The 12296-nt window shown below is 43.6% G+C and overlaps 1 pseudogene; it reads left to right on the plus strand.

Moving 5' to 3' along the window:
• The first annotated feature begins 4452 nt into the window (after window positions 1-4452).
• LOC144075288 (protein Hook homolog 1-like) lies at window positions 4453-11513 on the plus strand (annotated as a pseudogene).
• Window positions 11514-12296: the final 783 nt, after the last annotated feature.

Here is a 12296-nt window from a genome sequence, read left to right on the forward strand (position 1 = left end):
AGAGGCTTACGGATTGTTAAAACACCTTTGCATACCAGAGAAGCCTAGTAGCCTCTCATATGAGGTGCTAAGTGGAAGATTAGCATCTCATTACAACCCGAAACCGCTGGTGATCGCGGAGCGATTCAAGTTTCAAAAGAGGAATCAGAGAGAGAACGAGTCTGTGTCGGATTATATCGTGGCGTTGAAGCAGCTATCCATCCACTGCGAATTTGGTCTCCAGTTGGATGAAGCAATGAGAGACAGATTTGTTTGTGGATTGAGAGTGGAAGCTATTCAGAGAAGATTACTCACGGAGCAAGATCTAACATTTAAAAAAACATGTGAACTGTCGTTGTCCATGGAGATGGCATCAAAGAGTACGTTGGAGTTCGCTAGCAAAATGGAAGAACCTGCCACATTAAATAAGATTGACCAGGAAAAGACAAGCAAAAGTGCATGGAAATACCAACCAGCCACCAGCGATTGGAAAAGTAAAACCACAAGTGGAAAATTCAGACCACAGAGAAGAGAAAATCACCAACCCTGTTACAGATGTGGACTAAGCAACCACGCCGCTCATGAATGCAGATATAAAGGAGAGACATGTTACAAGTGTTCAAAAGTAGGACACATAGCAAGGATGTGTAAAACTAAAAATTGGCAAGGACACACGCAGTATGTAAAAGGAAATAAAAATGAGACAACAGGAAATGCGGATGATGAACTGTGGGAGTCATATCGCTTGAATGCCGTGTATCCCACAAATGCTGTCGGGAATTGGAGGAAGGAAATGACAGTACAGGTCATATTAGAAGGAACTCCTCTCGAGATGCAACTGGACACAGGAGCAGCTGTAACACTGGTTTCAGAAATTGTGTATAAGAAGCATCTCTCTCATCTGCCTTTGGAAGTAAGTAAAGTGCAGCTGTCAACTTTTTCCGGAGAGAACATTCCTTTGAGGGGACAAGTGACGGCCAAGGTAAAATATGGGACCCAGAGTGGGAAGCTACCATTAGTGATCGTAAAAGGTGACAGACCAGCCCTACTTGGCCGTAACTGGCTCCAAAACTTCAAACTGGACTGGGCACGCATCTTCTCAGTTATACCAGCAAGGGGCGGTAACAACGCAGATGTGGATACAGTGTTGCAGAGACACAAAGCAGTGTTTGCTGAGGAGTTGGGCACTATTCGAAATTTTAAGGCCAACATTACAGTAAAGCCAAATACCAAACCGATCTTCAGGAAGGCCAGACCAGTGCCATATGCATTAAAGAATGCAGTTGAGACGGAGTTAAATCGCCTAGAGAAAGCTGGCATTATCTCAAAGAAAGAACATAGTCAGTGGGCCGCGCCCATAGTAGTGGTACCCAAAGCAGACAAGTCAATTCGTATCTGTGGAGACTATAAGGTCACAGTAAATCAAAGTGTGGAAGAGGAGACCTATCCACTACCAAACGTTGAAGACCTTTTTGCCACCCTAGCTGGAGGCATTCTTTTCAGCAAGTTAGACTTGTCACAGGCTTACCAACAGCTGGAGTTAGGAAAAGACTCAGAAAAGTATTTGACAATAAATACTCACAAAGGACTGTATGTGTATCATAGACTTTCATACGGAGTGTCCAGTGCTCCTTCCATATTTCAGAATGTGATGGACCAGATACTCCAAGGCTTGGAGCATGTCACCTGTTTTTTAGACGACATTTTGGTCACAGGAAAGACAAGAGCTGAACACCTGAGGAATCTGGAGGAGGTACTGAGCCGCCTGGAGAGCTACGGGGTAAGAGTGAAAAGAGCAAAATGTGATTTCATGCAGGAGAAAGTAGAATACCTGGGGCATCTGATAGATAAGGAGGGACTGCACCCCACTGCGACAAAAGTGGCAGCCATCGTTAATGCACCCCAGCCTACAAACATCACAGAGCTACGGTCTTTTCTAGGACTATTAAACTATTATGGTCGGTTCATGAAAGACCTGTCGACGGTGCTGCAGCCGCTACATCAACTACTGAAGAAGGAAGTTGATTGGCAATGGACTACTAAATGTGCAGCAGCATTCAAAGATGCAAAAGAACAGTTAGTAAAAAGCTCAGTAGTAGTGCACTATGACACCAAGAAACCCCTGAGATTAGCTTCCGATGCATCCCCTTATGGAATCGGGGCTGTCATATCGCACATAATGGAAAATGGAGATGAGAAACCGATCGCATTTGCATCGCGTACATTGACAGAGGCAGAAAGCAAATATAGTCAGATAGAGAAAGAGGCTTTGGCCATAATTTTTGGCGTGACTAAATTTCATAAATATTTATATGGCCGAAAGTTCAGTTTAATAACTGACCACAAGCCCCTTCTTGCTATTTTGGGACCCAAGTCTGAAATTCCCACTTTAGCTGCTCTGCGAATGCAGCGCTGGGCGCTGAGACTGATGGCTTATGACTACAGTATAGAGTACAGAACGTCAGCAGAAAATGCCAATGCAGATGCGTTGTCTAGACTGCCGAGGAAGGAAAAGGATAACACAGCGGAGGAAAACGGCATCTTCTATTTCTCAGTAGTAGATGAGCTTCCCGTGCAAGCTACAGAGATTGCACAGAGCACTCTCAGAGACCCAGTCCTATGCAAAGTACTGGAGCTGACTCGGTCTGGATGGCCAAGTCAAAACAAGGACGAGAGACTGAAACCATACTTTTTCAGGAAAAATGAACTGTCGGTGGAACAAGGTTGCATATTGTGGGGAATTCGAGTTATCATTCCACCAGCACACCGAGAGCGACTACTGCATGATCTTCACCTAGGACACCCGGGAGGGTGCAGGATGAAGGCCTTGGCCAGGAGCTATTTGTGGTGGCCGCAGTTGGACAGTGACATAGAACATACAGTACAACAATGTGACGCCTGTCAGAGTGTGAGGAAACTACCTGCAACCGCACCTCTACACGTCTGGAAATGGCCGACTAGAGTTTGGCAGAGAATACATATTGACTTTGCAGAGAAAGACCAACACCACTTTTTAGTACTAGTGGACAGTCATTCAAAATGGCTGGAAGTCATCGCCATGGCAACAACCACAGCAGCCAAAATGATTGAGGCGTTGCGGAATATTTTCGCTTCCTACGGGCTTCCTGAGGAGATTGTTTCTGACAACGGACCTCAATTCACTTCGCAGGAGTACAAGACATTCCTGCTGAGCAACGGAATAAAACAAACTTTGGTACCAGCTTACCATCCCGCTTCCAATGGAGCGGCAGAGCGAGCAGTTCAGACAGTAAAAGCATCACTGCTGAAACAAGTACTCGAGGAGAAGAAACAAAAGGTCACAATAACTATGCAGCACAGGCTAGCTAACTTCCTGATAGCATACAGGAGTACACCGCACACTGTTACAGGATGTGCACCAGCGGAACTGTTTTTAAAACGTCAAATCAGGACCAGGTTCAGCTTACTGAAACCAGATCTCACTCGAGTGGTGGAAGCAAAACAAGAGAAGCAGAAACACTATCATGATAGAACCACCTCCAAGCTGAGACATCTGTCTGAGGGTGACTCAGTTATGATCCGGAATTTCCGTGGAGGGAAGGAGAGGTGGACAAAAGGAACAGTGGAAAAGAGACTCGGACCAGTCACCTACCTGGTGTGGAATGGTGTGAGCCGACGCTCGATCCACATTGATCATCTGCTGTACAACCAACCGTCCAGACCAGAGACATTGGAGCTTCCGGATGAGCAGCTGGACATCACAAACAAGTACCCTGTGGTGGTTCACGCAGATGTGGGGGGGAAAGGCACACCTGGAGCAGTAGGTGGTAGCCCGTACTCCCCTGAAGAGACACGTGTAACATCTTCGCCAGGCTCAGTGGCCTGTGACAAGACAGTTACACCTGACAACCGAGCAGTCAGTTCCCCAGAGGTGTGTGGGCGCAGGTACCCAGTGAGAGATAGAGCACCTCCGAAGCGACTGAATTTGTGATCGGTCAGTTGTGAGGAACGTCGTTCCTAAAATAAAAGAGTTCCTGTTCATACAAAAATGTGAAAAGAGTTCCTGAGATTGAAATGTCAAAGACTGGAATATTGAGTCTAATGGTTGTGTTAGCAGTAATAATTTAGTTACAAGTTGAGAAGTAAAATTATAAAAAGTTAATGAGGCAAAGATAATTGTTGGAGTTGAGTGCTAAGTCTAAATAGGAACTTCATAGTTAAAGGGGGAGGAGTGTAATATATTGATAATGATAGTTGCCTCGGGTTATGGAAGAGTGTGTAACCACGCCCCTGGAGCCGTGGGGTAGCACAGCGTAACCCGGAAGTAGTAGTGTTGTGTGTCCGGTTTGGGTGTGTGTGTGTTGTTGGAGAGTGGGCAATAAAGAGCTACACGTGTTTTACCCTGGGCTCCGCCGTCTATTACTGTTATGGATATATTAACAGTTATATAACCTGCAAAGTTATTACAGTAAGGAATTTCAATGTCAAGCAGAAATGTTTTGTGGCCTTTAAAAACTTTTGAACTGTCTGTCTTATTCGTTCAATTAGGAGTGTTTTTCGTAGGGCCCATAAAGTACTACACTTTTCAGGCGTCTGAAGTTCAATCAGACATCTTTGTTAAGCCACTCTTCACAAGTTTGCATTTAGAGCCCTAATCCGTTTAACTGGCCGTCGAGCGACTACACCCAACTCACTCCTAACAGTTTGTTTTGGCAACAGCAGCCCTATAAGTAAGCTAACCTGTTAAATCCATGTAAGAATTTAATTAAAGGGTCATTTGAGGTAACATTTTGTTGTCATTTTTCCCCCAGCTACAGACCTTCAACACGTCTGCTCCATGCACAACAGTAGAGGACTTGACCAGTGGAGCTGCCTTATCACAGGCTTTGCATCAAATGTGAGAGGACACATACGCACGCGCACAAGCACCCCCTGCGGTCTTGGGACATGAGATTTTGATATTTGTATTGTACATTTGCTACTTAAGTGCAATGAAGAACCTAGCCTCTTTTTGCTAATTTTTTTACTATCTACTATTACTAGCTACTACTGACAAACAGTTTTTGTTCTAAAGTTGAATTTAATTCATCAAAATTCTTCTAAGCCATTCATTAAGTGTGTGTCGCGCAGAGACCCTTCGTGGTTCACTGACGCTTGGCTTTCTCGTATCAAAACCGACGTGGATGACAACTGGAGGCTGAAGGTAAACGGTTTCTCCTATTCTTGCTACGCTAAGATGTCCAATCTACCTTTTTATAACCAAATATTAAAAACACACCTATTAACCTACCAATTAGCAAAAATATAGAAACAAAATGTGTTATTTGTCAGCGTCAATGGCACTGAATGGATAAATATAGTATCTGATTTTGTGTGTGTCACAGCTGAACAACCTAAAGAAGATACTCCAAATGGTGTTGGAGTATTACAGCGAGGTAAGCGCCTCCTCATTTCGTTCGGATTCATGCGGCCAATGAGGCGCGTTGTGTTGTTAGCAAAAGGCACAAGAAAGAAAACAGTGTGTATTGTGGCTAAAAAAGCTCAGATCAAGTCTGGTATGCGCTTATGTGATCATATCACCGGGGCCAAAAAAGTTAACCATTTTGTGGTAGTCGTAACTTGATGCACTTTGGACTAGGTCTTGGTCCAGGGACTTTCTGACTTCCCTCTGCCTGACGTGGCCTTGGCCGCCGAGGACTCGAACCCGGCGGAGCTGGGCAGGCTACTGCAGCTCGTACTGGGCTGCGCTGTCAGATGTGAGCGTAAGCAAGGTATAGGGCTAAGCCAATTGATGTAATATGGTATTTTTGTCAAAGGCTAAATATTGAAGTCAGAATTTTTTTTCCAACAAATTCGCTACTTCATTCCACGGCCACGAAAGTAAAAGGAACAAAAAACAACTGAATGTGAATCCCTTTTAACAGAGTACATCCAAATCAACATGACGTTGGAGGAATCGGTGCAGCATGTCGTCATGGCGGCCATTCAGGAGGTTCGTGCTACATCGAATAAACTCTTATGTTTTGTAGTAAAAAAAAATAGTTTTAAATACAATTGCGACTAAAACTTTGCACTGATAAAATTGGAATATAAAATATTCCACACATAAATCCCTAAACTCGGAATTTACCGTAGTTGTTTTGGTCAACAATGTCTGGAAATGATTAATCGAAAAATATTTTTTGTTTTTGTCCTCTAATTGTCGATTAATCAAGGCGCTCCTAATATATTGTTCATTGAAGAAAATGGCATTCTCGTATATGGGTGAAATGTTTAACTTTTTTTTTTAAACAGCTCTTACACAGAGAGACCGTGGCCCCCTTAGGAGCAGAGCTATCTGGAAACCTCGAACAGCAGGTCAGTACGATTAACTCCTTCGCTGCCAGAGCCTTAAGTTCAAATGTCACTGAAGTCTCTCAATTACAACGCCAATGAGTTAAAGCACAAATGAGCATGCACTCATTCATACTCCGTTTGTCCCTGCCGCATGTGTTCAGCTCCGAAAAGCTCTGGAAGAAGTCACGTCGGAGAAAGAAGCGCTCGCGCAACGCTGCCAGGAGCTTGACCAGCAGGTGACTCCACTTCTTTTAAAGGACCCTCCCGCACACAAACACAGCGAGAGCACATGCACACTCGTCCGCGGGCCAGTGTAAACAAAATATTACCTTTGTCTGGAGCTGCTGTGGCAGAAGGATTGTGAGCTTATATAGTCTGCCCAGCCACTTTGCGGTCATTCCGCTCAGCAGCGGGCACTGACTGACCAATGACTCTCGACAGATTCGGTTGTCGTTCCCTTTGCCGTCCCGCCGGACCGTCAGGTAAGCCCCACATGAGCGAAACTAATCCCCCGTGCTGTTTGGATGTTGACGCTAACTCGGCTAACGGGGCTCCATTAAGGTTGCTACATGGACACGCTGTGTGATTTGAGTAATTTTAATTCAGTGGATTTCTGTACTACCCAGGCAAATGTGGGCTGACTAACTGCCAACTGAGTGTTTGTGCATGGATTAACTTGCACTCTGTTCACCACCGCCAGTCTTTTAAGAGTCTCGTTCTCCAAGGTTACTACCTGTGTTTTTCTTCTTGGAACTTCTTGATCAGGTGGCTGTTCTCCAAGAGGAACATAACAGCCTGCTCGCCGAGAACGACGTCCTCACCGACCGAGCCAATCAGTTGGAGACGTTTGACGACCCCAACACGCCGTCGGGCAGGAAGCACAGCCAGCTACAGCAACAGCTAGAAGTGCTCCAGGAGGAGAACTTCAGGTAGGTGACCGCTTACCAACTTGTGCCACTAGGCGGAGCCCAAAGCCAAGCATGAAGACCTTGGGGATCACTGAAGAAATGGGACATTTTACAAAACATGCAGTATCTGAACTCATTTACATTAAAACTCAGTTAAGAACAATAATTGTTATTCGTTTTTTAAGTCGTTTTAAAATACCAAATAAGTCTGGCGTATCACCTAATTGCATACAATTTTTCTCTTGTCCCGCTGTCCCCATAAACAAATGTACTCAAAAGTAAAACTATAAAAATGAGTTGAAATTAGAATTTTGTTTGGGGGGTTTTCTCTTTCTTTTTTTTTTCGTGACTGTCTTTTGTAACTGTGGGAACATTTGTTTTAATACACATACTATGTAGTGGAAAATCTGATAAATAAACGCTTTGATTTCTTTGAGCAAAAATGTGCTCCAATTGTGAACTGACCCTGAAAGTAATTTTGTCAGGCTGGAGGCCGCAAAGGACGACTACAGGATCCACTGCGAAGAGCTGGAGAAGCAGCTGGTGGAAGTCCAGCACCGCAACGACGAGTTGACCGGCCTGGCCGAGGAGTCCAGGTCACTCAAGGATGAGCTGGACGTACTGAGGTCTGTTAGCTTTTGCCCAAAAATGAGCAATATTATTTGGCTCACGGTTTCCCGCGCAAGTGAAAACATCTCATTTTGCCTTCTAGGAACTGTTCAGACCGAATGGTGATGCTGGAGGCTTCGGTGGAAACGTACAAGCGTAAACTGGACAACCTGGGGGACCTGAAGAGGCAGATGAAGCTCCTGGAGGAGAACAACACCATCTACATGCAGAACACCGTCAGCCTGGAAGAGGAACTGCGCAAGGCCAACGCCGCCCGGGCACAGCTGGAAACGTATAAGCGCCAGGTAGTCAGCTGTAGTTACATTTTTTTTTTTAAGTTTTGAGAATTATTTCTTTGTCCTTGCGAGCGGACAATCACGACTTTGAAATGAAAAGGCTGGAAGAGAAATACGAACTGGTGACGAAGGAGAAAGAGGTGGGTCTCTCTAGGAACTGGGGAGGGTGTTGGGAAATGAGAGCAGCATGAGTAACTTTTCCATCCACCTGCAGCGCATCATTGTGGAGAGAGAGTCTCTGAAGGAATTCAATGAGGAGCTTCGGTGTACCCAAGCGCAACAGCACCAACTCTCCCAAGCCGGTAGGGTGCATTCAGAAAACTTTTGGGTCATTCCAGAATTGGTTGTCTTGGTCAACAACAAAATTTGGAAACATGAGCCTTTGCGTTCATGACTTTTCTCTTGCTTATCCATGGTATTAATCAGCTATTTATACCAATTTCGTCATACGCAATTGCTGGGTATGATGACAATTGGGCTTTTTTGTCGAGTCAATGATGATGACAAAGCCTATGTCCGATTATTATTATTATTATTATTATGAGATAGATTAGCTCATTTTACAGACCTATAGTGAAATTTTCATGATGGGATTTATTTATAGTTTTTATTTATAGTATAATTATAGTAAGAGGGTTGCGGAGCTATACTAATATGCAATTTTTTCAAAGGAGTAGAAACAAACTGTTCTTGTCTTGAGGACAAAGGGGAGAAAATTTAAATTTTTAGGCCATGCTTCAGTCCTATTCGGTATTTTCAAACATATTTTCAAGTGTCCTTTCGTCTTAGTTTTTTAAGATTTGGTCTCCAAACGAGTAAATGCTAGTTTAAGATTTCGTATGTGGGTTATTTCAATTTGGAAAGTGGAACGTAAAATGTCCAATTCTGAAATGTCCCTATAACGTTTTCCCGCGGTTGATCTTCAATTCTAAACCTCATCAGCGGTTTTCTCTGGTCTGCAGCAGGGATGCTGCATTCCACAAGCCCCAGTCACGATAACCTAGCAGCAGAACTGATCCCCGTCGAACACAGGTGCAACAGTCCCATCAACACGTACGACGGCTGGCCGGTTAACCCAACGCTGACTTTTGTCATTGTCGCGTAGGGAGAAGTTCATCAGGCTTCAGCACGAGAACAGGATGCTTAGAGTGCAGCAGGAAGAGTTTGAGAGAGAGAAGATCGCATCTCTGCAGTCTCAGCTGGAGAACGCTCACAAGAGCCGCAGTCGATTGGACACGGAGAACAGGTTACCCCTCCTTGCAGCCTGATTATTTGTTCAGTGTCCTTACTCTGCCTTATTCCTACTTTCCCAAAGTGCAGATTGAGTCGCCAACGAGTCGGGGAGCTGCAGCAGCAGGTTGAAGACCTCCAAAAGGCGCTGCAAAGTCAGGCGGTCAAGCCTGATGACGCGAGTGCGCTGGCAGATGTCTATTGTGTTTGCATACCTACATTGATTATTAACTGTCCTTCCTGTCCCTGACACATAGTCAAACCTGAAGCGGAAACTGGACGCGCACATGTAAGTATCAAACTGGACTATGATTCTGGATGGAACTTGAAAGCATACATATTTCTATAGTTTATATTTTCACAGTTCAAATAGTGTATAAGAAAAACTAGTGGAAAACTGGTAACTATGTTGCTACCTGAGAGTACCTACTTTTGCCACGTGACCATTTTTGCGGGACAAGGTTTTGAAGCCCCAGGAATACTATCTGGATGATTCTTTACAGTAAGAGGCCTTTTGCCTGTTTCATCAGGGTCCAGCTGAATGAGGCCCAGGATGAAATCATGAAGAAGAAAGAGCTCCTGGAGGACCTGCAGCCCGACAACACTCAAAACTGTGAGTGTCTCGTCCCCACAGGATGACGGAATTCCCCACCCGAATCAGTCCAATTATGGGTTTTTTTCAGCATTAAAAGTGGACGAGCTCATGGCTGCGCTGAAAAAGAAGGATGATGACATGAGGGCCATGGAGGAGAGGTACAAATTGTACCTAGAGAAAGCTCGAAATGTGAGTAACAGGAGTTGAATGAAGTTCTATTTTTTCCCCACTTAAGAAGTTGAAGGTTTGAGCCTCTTTGCCTGCAGGTGATCCGAGCTCTAGACCCTAAATTGAACCCAGTGACCGCTGAGATTCAGGCTCTGAGGAACCAGGTGACAGACAGAGACAAACAGATTCTCAACCTAGAGGTAATTGTACTATCTTCTACTGTCACATTGGGAGAAAATTAAGGCCAATATGGCTCCACAGCGTCAGTGTGAGCAGGCCCGACTGCGCGAGTACGAAGAGAAACTGATAGTCTCCGCTTGGTACAACAAGGTAAGGTCCAAGATGCGCTTTTGAAGCCGCCATCCACGCTCAAGTTACTCAAGAACATGCTGTCGCCCTTCAGAGTTTGAACTTTCAGAAGCTGGCCATCGAGTCGCGTCTGGGTGGCCGCGCTGGTGCCGCTCTGTCAAATTCTGGCCAGTCCTTCTTGTCGCAACAACGACAAGTGTCGAACGCCCCTCGCCCCGTGCTTTCCATCAGCGTGCCCAACACGACCTCCAAGTAGAGTTGTGTGGAGCCCACATGTTTAACTCAGTCAGCGTTTTCTGGCCTTTATTGTAAAAAAAGCATATATATTACTCACAAAGTTAGCTATTTTGGTCTTTTTGTAGAAGAACATTCTTTTTTATACTAAATTTTACCGATTGATTTCTAGCAATAGTTTTTATTTTGACCGTATTGGGTCATTTCTCTCTACTGCTTTGGCAAAATGGAGTGAAATCCCTGAGGAAAAAAAGGACCAATCCAGTCTCAAGTGACCTTAACATGTCAGCGCCGTGCCAAAGGCTAAAGGAAGATGGGGATCCAGGCCGCTCAGCTGACTAGAGTTTCTCTCGACACCAGATCATCAGGAACAGGACGGAACAGAAGCCTGACAACCTTTAACTACTTACAAGATAGAGGACGGTGATGGCCAAGCTTGCATTACGTTTGTGAATGTCATGTGAAATTTGGTAGATTTTGTACCGGCCACCGACTCATCACTGACGGACAATCAGGGGGCACAAAATGGTGACTGTCTCATCTTATTAACCATGGAGTTGCACTTAAACACCAGCTTTTTTTCCAAAATCCAAATGTCTTAGAATTATAGCCTGGGTCCTACAATGGCATAGTTTTTAATTGGGGGCGTTGATGTTCGGGGCTTTGCTAAGTGCTTTATCAACATTAGGCAGGCTTATTCTGTCACGATGTGTTAATATGCAGATTTGCTTAATTTTGATTAGACATTTGACAATTTTCTTGTATTATATGGTAAAATAAAGCTGTCCAAATATATCTGTATTTAATGGTTGTATTAAAAGAAATGTTTTGAAGCAAAATTATGATGGAATTAAATTTAGTTTTTATGAATTTTCTGGTGTCATGCTGATTAAGTTACATATCTATATTCTGGGTGTGTACATTTCTAATAACTGACCACATGCAGCGGAGAATCGGGTAAGTGTGCCTAGGTCATAAGTCTTTTATAAAGATTCATTTTTTGGCATAAAATAGTGTTATTGGTTTAACTCCTGACTCCGTAAATAAACAAATTAATTGTACCTAAGCACAAAGGTAGTTTTTTTTCACTTGATGGCTGCATATGCTTTTTAAATTTATTATTATTTTTTATTTAATTTTATTTTCCAATTACTCTGTCAAATTATATTCTATGAAATTATTAATTTGTATCGTTTTTCTGTGTATTATAAAAGGAATTATTATTTTGCCCACCCCCTTTCCCCCCTTTTGTGTACAATGTGAACTAAAAAAAAGTGCAAATTTTAATGCAGGTCATTTCTTGATTAATTTTTCATATTAAAAAAAAGTCTGCATAAAACTAGTTCGTATTTAATTTGATGTACGATGTCCTGAAATAAAATAAAAATATAATAGTTTCTATGGGGCTCAAAATATTAAGAAATGACGTCATCCAAAATTGGGACCTGTTTTTTTTCTATCACCTGCTATCTTTCTGGCTAACGTGCAAACCGTTACATTGGAATCATCGACAGGCTACTCCTAAAATCAACCACAGACGTAATAAAACGTTTTGTCCTTATTGCTTGGGTTTAGCATGTTTGTGAATACTTTCAAATGGTGTAAACTTGCTATTTGTTGTGTTTTGTCGACATAAACAAAGATAACCTGGCG

The sequence above is a fragment of the Stigmatopora argus genome, chromosome 6, assembly GCF_051989625.1.
Source record: "Stigmatopora argus isolate UIUO_Sarg chromosome 6, RoL_Sarg_1.0, whole genome shotgun sequence".
Classification (NCBI taxonomy): domain Eukaryota; kingdom Metazoa; phylum Chordata; class Actinopteri; order Syngnathiformes; family Syngnathidae; genus Stigmatopora; species Stigmatopora argus.